Source organism: Macrobrachium nipponense, chromosome 11, assembly GCF_015104395.2.
Source record: "Macrobrachium nipponense isolate FS-2020 chromosome 11, ASM1510439v2, whole genome shotgun sequence".
Classification (NCBI taxonomy): Eukaryota; Metazoa; Arthropoda; class Malacostraca; order Decapoda; family Palaemonidae; genus Macrobrachium; species Macrobrachium nipponense.
In genome coordinates this window covers 77,556,896-77,567,552 of record NC_061087.1, presented here as the reverse complement: position 1 = coordinate 77,567,552, position 10,657 = coordinate 77,556,896, and the positions used below count along the sequence as shown (strand labels likewise).

Here is a 10,657-nt window from a genome sequence, read left to right as displayed (position 1 = left end):
AAAAAAATCGACTATAGTAACAACAATATTCATTCATAAAACTGATAATACAAAAATGTATCCATGATTTCATCAGCATGAAAGTCAGTTGAAACCAAAAGAAGGTAGTCCTGCTTCGATAAAACAAACCGAGTAGGCTGTAGCACAATTATTATGATCTGTACCCTGACTATAGCGTATATATTACATATGTATTACTGTCTATTTAATGGGTGCGTAACTCTATTTAACAAATGTTATGTACATAGACATTTTACAGCAATAACTCTAATAATGATAAGAACTTATATACTACTTTATAGTGTCAGTCTTCCAACCTACGCTACATTAATTTTCATATCGTAAACAAAGCTAAAGCGAGTAGGGGAGACCGGGGCTAGTTGGTACACTTTTTACAATTTTGGTTACTGCGAATATAAAACAAACTTTTTGCAAAATTCTTACCACCATTGAAAAATATTAACATTCGTCTTTATCATAGAGCAAAATAATCGTTGTTTGCTTTCAACATTAGATAAAATAAGCTTTAGAAAAAAATAACTTTTCGTGCCACTTGCCCCACGGGGTAAGTTGGCACACATTATGGGGTAAGTTGGCACATTGATAATTAAAAGAAAATTACTACATTGCATTTAAATCAAATAGCAAAAATACCCTCTGAATTTCCAAAATACAAAATATAAGTCACTGGTATTACTTCAGATCATTATCTAGTTGTAATTGTGGCGGGTGTGAAATAAATCCTCCTCATAGTCTTCATGCTCCCACATGTTACATGCCCTGCACTGGACCCACATTTCTCCTGGCTTACCAAACACAGGCTCTCTTCAGCTGAGCTTTCTTCTGGATCAACAAGAGCTGTTCTTAAACTCTGTATCACGCTGATGACTGATCTGAAGCCCATGTGTCTTTTCGGACATCTCTCAATCTGTTACATGACCACCCGTAGAATCAAAATCTTGAAATAGTCTGTAATTCAAAGTTGAAATTCCATCAATCCTAAACCAATTGAAAACCTCAGAATATAGTGACAGCTAGAGGTAAAGCCGAGGAAACTTTACCAGGAATGTCACAGATGGGCATACTTGATCCTGGATTACCAGTCATCCACGAATCACATGCCCTGTTAACACATTTCTTCAGATGTCTATAAACACTAAAATCCAGGGGCTGCAACTTGTGAGAACAATGTGGAGGAAATGATAGGACACTAATCTCATTATCCTTCCAAAAATCCAGAAACAAAACGTAAATTATATAAATAAATAGGCTTACTATTGTTACCAAATAACGTGTATCAACTTGCCCCATTTATTTTGAGCCAACTTGCCCATCCCTACAATTTGGTACAAAAACGCTTACCAGTCCACACCAAGAAGCCTTGAATTAATAATTTTAATGCTATAGAATCTTTAAACCATAAGGAAAACTATGCTATCATTGAAAACTAATCTTTATGAATGTATAGATGTTATAGCAAATAACAGAAAGATTAAAATATTTACTCACTACCATCAAAATCAAAAATTGTCTCATAAATTCGAGCTCCTACGTTCTATCTCTAGAATTTTGCTGGTAATTGAGGAACCACGTGGCAATTACACAGTATATGTACTAGAGTCATCCTATTGGTAAACTTTAAAGTCATGTTGAGTATTGCCAACTTACCCTGTAGCCAACTAGCCCCGGGCTCCCCTACTATAATTGAAGTCAGTTGCTTGCTTTCACAAAATAATAATAGGGACTGGAATTATTACGGGCCTACAGATGACTGTTATTTATATGAAACAAATAAACTATTTTTGCGTTAGATCAGCCATCGTCAACCGGGGTTCCGTAAACGATCGCCAGGTGTTCCGTAATAATTCATGTTTTATTTAATTATTTGTTATTTATAAGTATATATTTTTCGTTAAACATGGCGTGAGAAATCGTAGTCCTATAATTTATTTTATCGTAACATATCGTGCGAGATTTTTTCCCTCTGTTTTACTAAAGGTAATTAATACAAATGCTTACAAACACACACACACATACATACATACATATATATATATATATATATATATATATATAATATATATATATATATATATATGTGTGTGTGTGTGTGTGTGTGTGTGTGTGTGTGTGTGTGTGTGTGTTCCTTGGGATGAGGAAAATTGTCTCAGGGGTTCCTCAAAGTGTCAAAGGTTGGGAAACACTGTGTTAGATAAATACAAAGGATATAGAAAGGATAAAAATATTTATTAAATATATCACGATAATGTATAATACGGGTCAATAGTAGCCCACTATACTAGTCTAGACATTCATTATCAGGGCTTGCCCTTCCCCCTGCCCACCTGTTAGGGTGTGTCTGTCAGGGGGAAACTACCCACTAAAATGTCTGTCATTACCATCACAGCATTCAAGGATATGAAGTGCTATTGTAGTACAAATTTTACTCGGTATCTCCAATGTTGGATGCAGTTCCTGTCTCCCCATCCCCCTCCCCACTCTTTGTGGGGTATCTGTCAGGGGGTAACTACCCACTAAAAATATCTGTCAATACCACTGCAGTACTCTAGGAAGTGCAGCGCTATTGTAGTACAAATTTTACTTGGTACTATGATGTTGGATGGAGATCCTGTCTCCCCCTCCCCTTTTCCCCCTCCCCTTCCCCTCCCCCCCACTCGTTGTGAGGTGTCTCTCAGGGGGTTAACTACCCACTAAAATGTCTGGTATTACCACCACAGTACTCTAAGATGTGCAGAACTATTGTAGTACAGCTTTTACTTGGTATCTCCATGTTAGATGCAAATCCCGTCTCCCCCTCCCCTCCCCACTCGTTGTGGGGTGTCTGTCAGGGGGTAACCACCCACTAAAATGTCTGGCATTACCATCACAGAATTCTTGGATGTGCAGTGCAATTGTAGTACAAATTTTACTTGGTATCTCCAATGTTGGATGCAGATCCTGCCTCCCCCTCCCCACTCGTTGTGGGGCGTCTGTCAGGGGGTAACTACCCACTAAAACGTCTGTCATTACCGCCACAGTATTTTAGGATGTGCAGTGCTATTGTAGTGTAAATTTTACTCGGTATCTCCTAAGTTGGATCTAGATCCAATTAACCCCCGCTTTTCAGTGCGTCAGTCAGGGGGAACCCACCCTCCAAAATGTCTGTCACTGGTCATTCTACAATCAGTAGAGTCTGCAGATATATTATATATTAGTTTCATCTGGTATCTCATATATTGGATCTAGACCCAAAATCTAACGAGCAATTAGTGGTGCTTGTTAAGTAAGCCACCCATATATTTTCGGCAGACGGTCAGTTTCACAGTTTACAAGTCTACTCCTAAATACCGGTAGGGGTTACATTCGGTATCTCGTTTGTTGTATCTCAATGGTCTGGGCTGCCGGTCTATTATGGAAGATTAAGAGAGAGGAATACAAAAATGAAAACCTCGACAGTGGCAAAGCAAATAAATTCGTTCCTGACTGGTTACAGGAGGGAATTAAAAAAGTGTTAGTAAGTGAAAAATCTGGAGCTGGAAGCGAGGCTATGGGTTTTCAATGCTCTCAAGGAATTCAAGAAGAGGGAATCTCTGGCCACTATCAACTTAGATGAAGATGTAAGGAAACATCGAAACTCGTTGATTAATTTAGTTAATTTTAATAGCTTTTTGTGCAAATAGACTGAAGATACAAATTTTCCTTATAGAAAATAATCGGTGTCATTAATCCTTCTTCTAAACATTTATTGAATAATCACAGGCCTATTCCAGTGCAGATAGTGTATCAAATGTATCATGATCCATTCGAAGGAAATTCTTGTAGTCTTCAGGAGATGACACTACAAGCTCATGCAATGGGCCATCATGAGAAAATTTTGAAATTTTCTAAAACCCTTCTTTCATCCACATTTTCTTTTCCTTGTTTTTTCACTCCCAACCGCGAGAAAAATGGCAATGCCTACTGATTTTTTTTATTAATCAATTACAGTGTGTGGAAGTGTATGATCAATCATGATGGACCTACATATTTGGCAGTGAAGTAATTGTAATTCTACGCTTGTCTGATAACAAAAGCAAAATCAGAGTGGAATATTTCAGTAAAAGGGCAAAGGAGGAAGAAAACGCATGCTATAGTTACACGAATTGCACAGTGAAAATTTTTTATAACGAAGAAAAAATGGGAAAGCTACCTTGAGCATTTTAGAGGTTGACACTAGGAAGATATATACGGGTAAGGACAAATAAAAAGGAAGGTGCAGAACATCAGCTCTGCTGATCGATTCATTAAATTTCCAAGACTAAATATACTATCATTCAGTAGCATTATCGGGAAGACCAAGACCATAACAACCTCCTCCTTTTGCAACTCATCAGATAAAAACTTGGGGAAAAAAAGTGTTAAAAGACTTCGTAAAAACAGTAAACAGCTTAGAAAGCGCGGTGGGGAGTCTTTGCGTAGGTAATAAATCTTGTTACTACTACTAAGTTAAAGCTGACAGTCAGACCTCGACGGCGTACGTTTCAAATCCAATTATTTTATACTATAGTTGACAGTCAGACCTTGATGGCGTATATTTCAAATCGAGGATTATTTTATAGCCAATAGCCAACAACTGTAACCTATTGTCACATGTTCCATCAACAGCGTAAAGGTAAGTGGGACCATTCAATGAAGGCTACCTAGCCTAGTATAAGAACGCGAAGGTGAGCAGTAGGCTATATTGTAATTCTGCCACGGGTCCGTCCCACCGGTCCCAATCCGTAAGTCCCTAACCAGACAAGAATGTTTAGCCCTAGTTTTTATTACTCTGGATCATGTTGGCCTATGATAAGCAACGTCAATGCACAGTACCCTATTCCCCCTTAAAGTTATGGAAAACTGAAGATACCGAGTAGCCTACTACTTACTACTACCTAGTAGTAGGTACTGTTCTCTGGTTCAGTGGCTAGGTAGTAGCCTAAATACTAGTAGGCCAATTAGGTAGTTTACGTGCAACTAGATGGCAAGTTTAGTATCAGGACCCGGAGAATAAAATTAAGAACATAGGGTAAACAACCGTATGGATTGGCTCAACTCACCGACGGTCACGGCTGGACACCCTCCGGAAAAGTACTTATAACGCGTCCTGACACCGGAGATGGGCATCAGTCGCGACTTGTTGTTGGTGAGAAACGGAGCTAAAGACCTCTACTTTCCTTTCGAAGTAAGTATTTTCTCCAAAGTTAGAAATTAAGGCAAATTTTAAGATTTAAACAGAGGGTAGTGAAAACAGTCTCAAACGTAGTGCAAATCTCACCAAAACGCGTTCAACATGTCTACTTACAACTTGAGGTATTTAGAAGGTTGACGCCATCTCGATGTTTACGGAGTCGCTTGTGTCAATAAACTAACCATTTCCTGTGATAAATCCGCACACCACTTGTACCCACAGACGCGGGGGCACTTTTATCACAACAATCTGAAAACTTTTCCTCACCGAATAAACAACTGTTTTGTAGAAGACGACGACGAAGAGTGCACTTCGATAATTTAAAAAAAATAGTAAAACATCAATATTTTACATATTTATGATGATTAATTTGAAAATATTCGTTATTGAAAAAGTAACTCGATTCTGACTTAAATTTAAGTAATTATTTTTTGGAATTAGAACGTCCTTTTAAGTCCTGTATTATGACGTCACGACATCTTGACTTTCGTACCTATTGTAAATAATTGCATTACTCAACTTTCTTGCAGAACAGTTTACCAGTTATTCATGCAGATTATCAGCTCTTCATGTAATTGGTATAATCGTAATGCGCATATATATCTTTATTATTTACTTTTTTGGATATGAAGATGTTTTACTGCCGGATTATTACTGTAGTGTGACGCAATCGTTTTCGGTCGATGCGCCTCTGTTTTTGCACCATAAGAAATTATGGGGCCGAATTTGCAATGACCAGAAAGTCGTTAAAAGAGGAAAGTTAGCATTGAGGGGCATATGTTTTGATTGAGAAAAATACAAATTTATTCAATAGCTAGCTTGTAAAAAATACTTGATTACAAAAAACTTGATTGACAACTAAGCAGCATACCCACTATGGGTTTCAGAGACAGTGCAAGCACGTTTTTGGGCAATACCTATTTCTGTAACGAACACTTGTATCAGAACAAGATTTTACTATAGTGCATTACACCCAGTGCCGTAATTTATAAGGGTATCGTGAATCACAAATCGTAAAGAATAACGACACGTGTCCTTGTACCAAGAGACAAAACCTCCATTATGCAAAAAATGGATATGAACACACCAGTAAAAAGCTTCTTCGTTCCTTCGCTCTCTCTCTCTCTCTCTCTCTCTCTCTCTCTCTCTCTCTCTCTCTCTCTCTCTCTCTCTCTCTCTCTCTGTTGCCATTCGGTATGCGTTGACCCTCCCAAAACTGGGTATAAGACTACACACAAAACGTTGAAATTGGTGAAATTATGGCTATGTATTGGAAGTATATACATAAATATTAAAGCAATTTTATCATTATTGCATTACTATGACAACTAGAATTCATGGAAACAGTTTATAATAATGAAACGGCGTATGTGTGAAGCCTCCACTAATGTGGCAACGATGATTTTGCCATTCTTAGCATGCAAACATTAAAGGTTACTTTGTTCATGAAACTTACCTGACAGATATATATATAGCTGTATTCTCCGAAGTCCGACAGAATTTCAAAATTCGCGGCACACGCAGTGGGCGGCCAGGTGGTGGTACCCATTCCCGCCGCTGGGAGGCGGATATCAGGAACTATTCCCATTTTCTATTCATATTTTTTCTGTCGCCGGTCGGTAAACAACTGTTTACAGACCTCCGCCTAGGATTTTGAAACTTCATTAGCCGCTTAAGTATCCTAATTATTCTTACGATTATTGACTTGGATTTGTGGCTAGGCATACGCTATCGTAAATTTTTCATTGCATTTGATGTCTGAGGCTAGTTAGCCTAGTTTCAGACTTTGTTGTCTGCATGGGGGATGGTGAAGCTACCGGAACTTTCGAGTAGACACTCGCTTAGTGTATATGGCGTTTACATGTTTTCTTTGCATAAGTTCAATGTAATTAGTGTAATGTGTGACTGATACGGAAGAAGTAGGATTCATGTACGCATTTTAGAGCGTCGTTAGAATCAGGAGTTTTCCTCCACAGTAAACAGAAGCTAGAAATAATGAACCTTCTAACCTCCTGTAGATTTTATTTTGCCTAACCTGTGGTATGGCTTACAGGCCTAGAAGAAGTGTGCTAGAGGATTACATCAAGTAATCTTAGACTAAAGTGCGCTCTCCAATCAGTGTTGTGAAGTGTAGTAGCCCTTGTGTTGTGGAGGGGGCGTCAGATCGGCCCCATAATGCCTCTAGGCCTGGACCTCTGTCGGACTCCCAGGACTCAGGGAGAGGGCATGTCGAAAGCCGCAAAGAGGGTTACGGGGGCTCCCCACCGATCTGGCGTCCCTTCGGCAGAACCTGTTGACGCTTCCCAGGCTGCTAAAGATCGTGCACGCGCACGAATCTTGAAGGATTGCTTCTCGTCCTCCGAGGGCGTCCCCTCCGCGCAAGGGTTGGAGCTCTCGGAAGGACTCGCGCCCTCTTAGAAGCTTTAGAGAAGGAGGACGCTTCACGTCCTCTCTCGTTAGGAGGGAACGTCAGATCGGCCCCATAACGCCTCTAGGCCTAGACCTCTGTCGGACTCCCAGAAACCAGGGAGAGGGCATGTCAAAAGCCGAAGGAGGGTTACGGGCTTTTCATGCTGATCTGGCTTCCTTTCGCAGGTCCTGTTGTAGCTTCCCAGCTGCCGAGATCGAGCACGTGCACGAAGCTTCAAGGGTTGTTTCTCGGCCTCCGAGGCATCCTCCCCACACAGGGGTGGGGCTCTCGAAGGACTCGCGCCCCTAAAGAAGCTTTAGAGAAAGAGGACGCTTCACGTCCTCTCTCTCGTCACGAGAGGATGAGGAGGAAAGAGACCACATTTACCCTTTTAGAAGAATGCACTGGCTCTTTTTTCTAAGGACATTTAGGAGGCTCATTCATCTTGCCAGAAGAGTGATTTGAGCCTCCTGCGAGTGAACGCTCATGTATATATCATTTATACATTATTAAGGAGGCTCATTCATCTTTCCAGAAGAGTGATTTGAGCCTCCTGCGAGTGACCGCTCATGTATACTTCATTTATACATTATTAAGGAGGCTCATTCATCTTGCCAGAAGAGTGATTTGAGCCCCCTGAGAGTGAACGCTCATGTATACATCATTTATACATTATTAAAGAAGCTCATTCATATAGAAGCTCATATCTTGCAGAAGAGTGATTTGAGCCCTCCTGCGAGTGAACGCTCATGTATATGAACGCTCATGTTATATCACTTGTACCTTATTAAGGGGTTCATTCATCTTGCCAGAAGGTGATTTGAGGCTCCTGCGAGTGAACGCTCATGAAGTTAGAGCTGTTTCAACCTCGCTAGCATTCCAAAAGAATTTGGTAATCAAGGACATTCTTGATTCCACCTTTTGGAGGAGCAACTCAGTATTCGTCTTCTCTCCTCATGGCGCTCCGTATACGTTATGTAACGTTCGCTTTTACTTCGAAAGCAAGCTGATAAGTTTGACGGCCGGCAAGCTGCTTTGCACAGTCAAACAACTTATGTCTCTGTCGGCATAAGAAGGGCAATTTAGAAGTGAGGAAGCTTTTGGAGGTGCTCGATGTCCTATAAGTAGAGACATTCTCCAGGATGCTTCGGCAAGCACCTTGTGGAAGACGAAAGCCATACGTCTTCCTTTAGTGTTCACACTCTTCAGGAGCAGCGTGCGGCTCTCCATGGAGACTCGCATGAGGACGTCCCTTAAAAATATTCAACGTCATACGCAAAACGCTGTTCGTCATAACATTGAGATGTTGGCAAGGTCGCTCGCCAGGACGCCTCTTGGCGGGCCTTGCATGCATCAAGGCGCTCAACGAGTTCCTCTCTGAAACGTCGTTCAGAAGACTTGGTGTTCTCTGCTCAGACACGCTCGTAGCTGAAGCACGCTCAGCAGTTGAGGACGCTCAGCGGACTTTCCAGGACGCTTTTGAGGACGCTTTTGTGCACATTCGCCAGGACGCTTCGGTGGAAGCTCGGCAGGACGCTTTGCGAGAGAAAAGACTTGTAGAAGGCGTTTTTTTATTTGCTGGTTCAGGACGTTCTTAGGACGCTTGACGCTTTATAAACGCTGTCAAGAGGAGGTTTTTTCAGGACTCTCCACAGGACATTCCTTTACAGAATTTTTTAAAAGGATTCGAGTTAGCGGAGAGACATACCCGAATTTTTTCTTCGATCCCTCTTTCCTCTTCGTCGATTCTCTGAGAATCGGGAAGATTAATCTACTCGGATTCCTGGGTGACTTTCGGTCATGTTAAAGGGTTTTCCCCTATTAGCAAAGTGCTAATAGTTTTTGTCTAGTAAGGACGTTTTCCCCATTGTCAAGATACTAAACGTTTTGTCATTTAAGTGGGGACCCCTCATAAATGGGGTAGTTCTCATTGACATAGATTTTAACGTTTTTATCGTTTAAGCGGATAAACTCATTAACAAATTTCGAAGAGCTCTCATTCATTTTCAGAGGCTCATCCGGGGAGTAAGAAAAAGACTTGTAGACTAAGATCCAGGAATGTCATGTCCAATATCATAAGAACATTGAAGAAACGGTCCTTTTCGATCCTCGGTTCTCTCTTGATGATCTCTATTCGAATATTACTCCCTTTTCTTGGCAAAGAGTCAAGGAGTTCTTTTAAAAGTCTCATTCATTAGAACGTGGACAGTCGTTTTCCTTTCTTCTCTCTTCCTCGTCGAGGAAAGATGTAGTAGGAGAATTCGATGTTCAAATTACTACAATACTTACGTAGTTTATCTTTGCGTCATTTTGCTAACGCATGGGTCAAGTCATATACGCAGATAGTATTTACCTCTGCGGATAGAAGCCGAAAGAACTGTTGTTCTAATGTATTTATTTGACACTCCCTTCAACCTTCCAAGAGTTTTCGGAGTAAGAATAACTATTCAGGTATTGTTACGACAACACCAACTCAGATTCTGTATTTAGCGAATTTTGTTTCGTTTAAATATGCCTGCTGGAGAGTTTCCTTTTTGCTCGATAATTTCATACCTATCCCTTCGTAAAAGGAGTAGCTGGCAACTCAAGGCAAGATAGTGCGAGACGATGAACAAGGCTGCTGTTACTGTGATGTGATCTACGCAGTACCGGCTAGCTCGGTGTCATGCGCGTTTGGTTGCGTCTCTCTGCCCTACAATCATGGATTTTAGCCTCGGGTTGAGGAAATTTCTAGTAATCATGAATGAACATGCCTTCCGTTTACTTAGAAAATTTCAACAAGAGATCTCTTATACTTGTTCGGTGCGGTTTACCGCACGGTAACAGAACTCTGTACGAATCTACCGCGGCATAGCACTATAATAATGCTCTCCTGCTTATGCAAAGTGCAGCCTTATTTAGGGAAGGAAGCAGGCTGAGTGAGGGAATGGATGAGTTTGCTGGGGACCATTTCCTCGCTGGAGAAGCTTGTTTTCCCTGAATAAACAGTAATAATTCTAATTTTCTCTCAACGGCTTGAGGATCACCTCGGGTGATAG

At 40.7% G+C, this 10,657-nt stretch overlaps 1 long non-coding RNA gene across 1 annotated transcript in view; it reads left to right on the top strand.

Moving 5' to 3' along the window:
- Positions 1–4,466: 4,466 nt before the first annotated feature.
- Positions 4,467–10,657, top strand: part of LOC135206365 (uncharacterized) — a 30,408-nt gene continuing 24,217 nt past the window's right edge. Inside the window, exon 1 of the long non-coding RNA XR_010312734.1 lies at positions 4,467–4,651. This is a non-coding gene — a long non-coding RNA (uncharacterized LOC135206365). The remainder of the gene's footprint in view (positions 4,652–10,657) is intronic.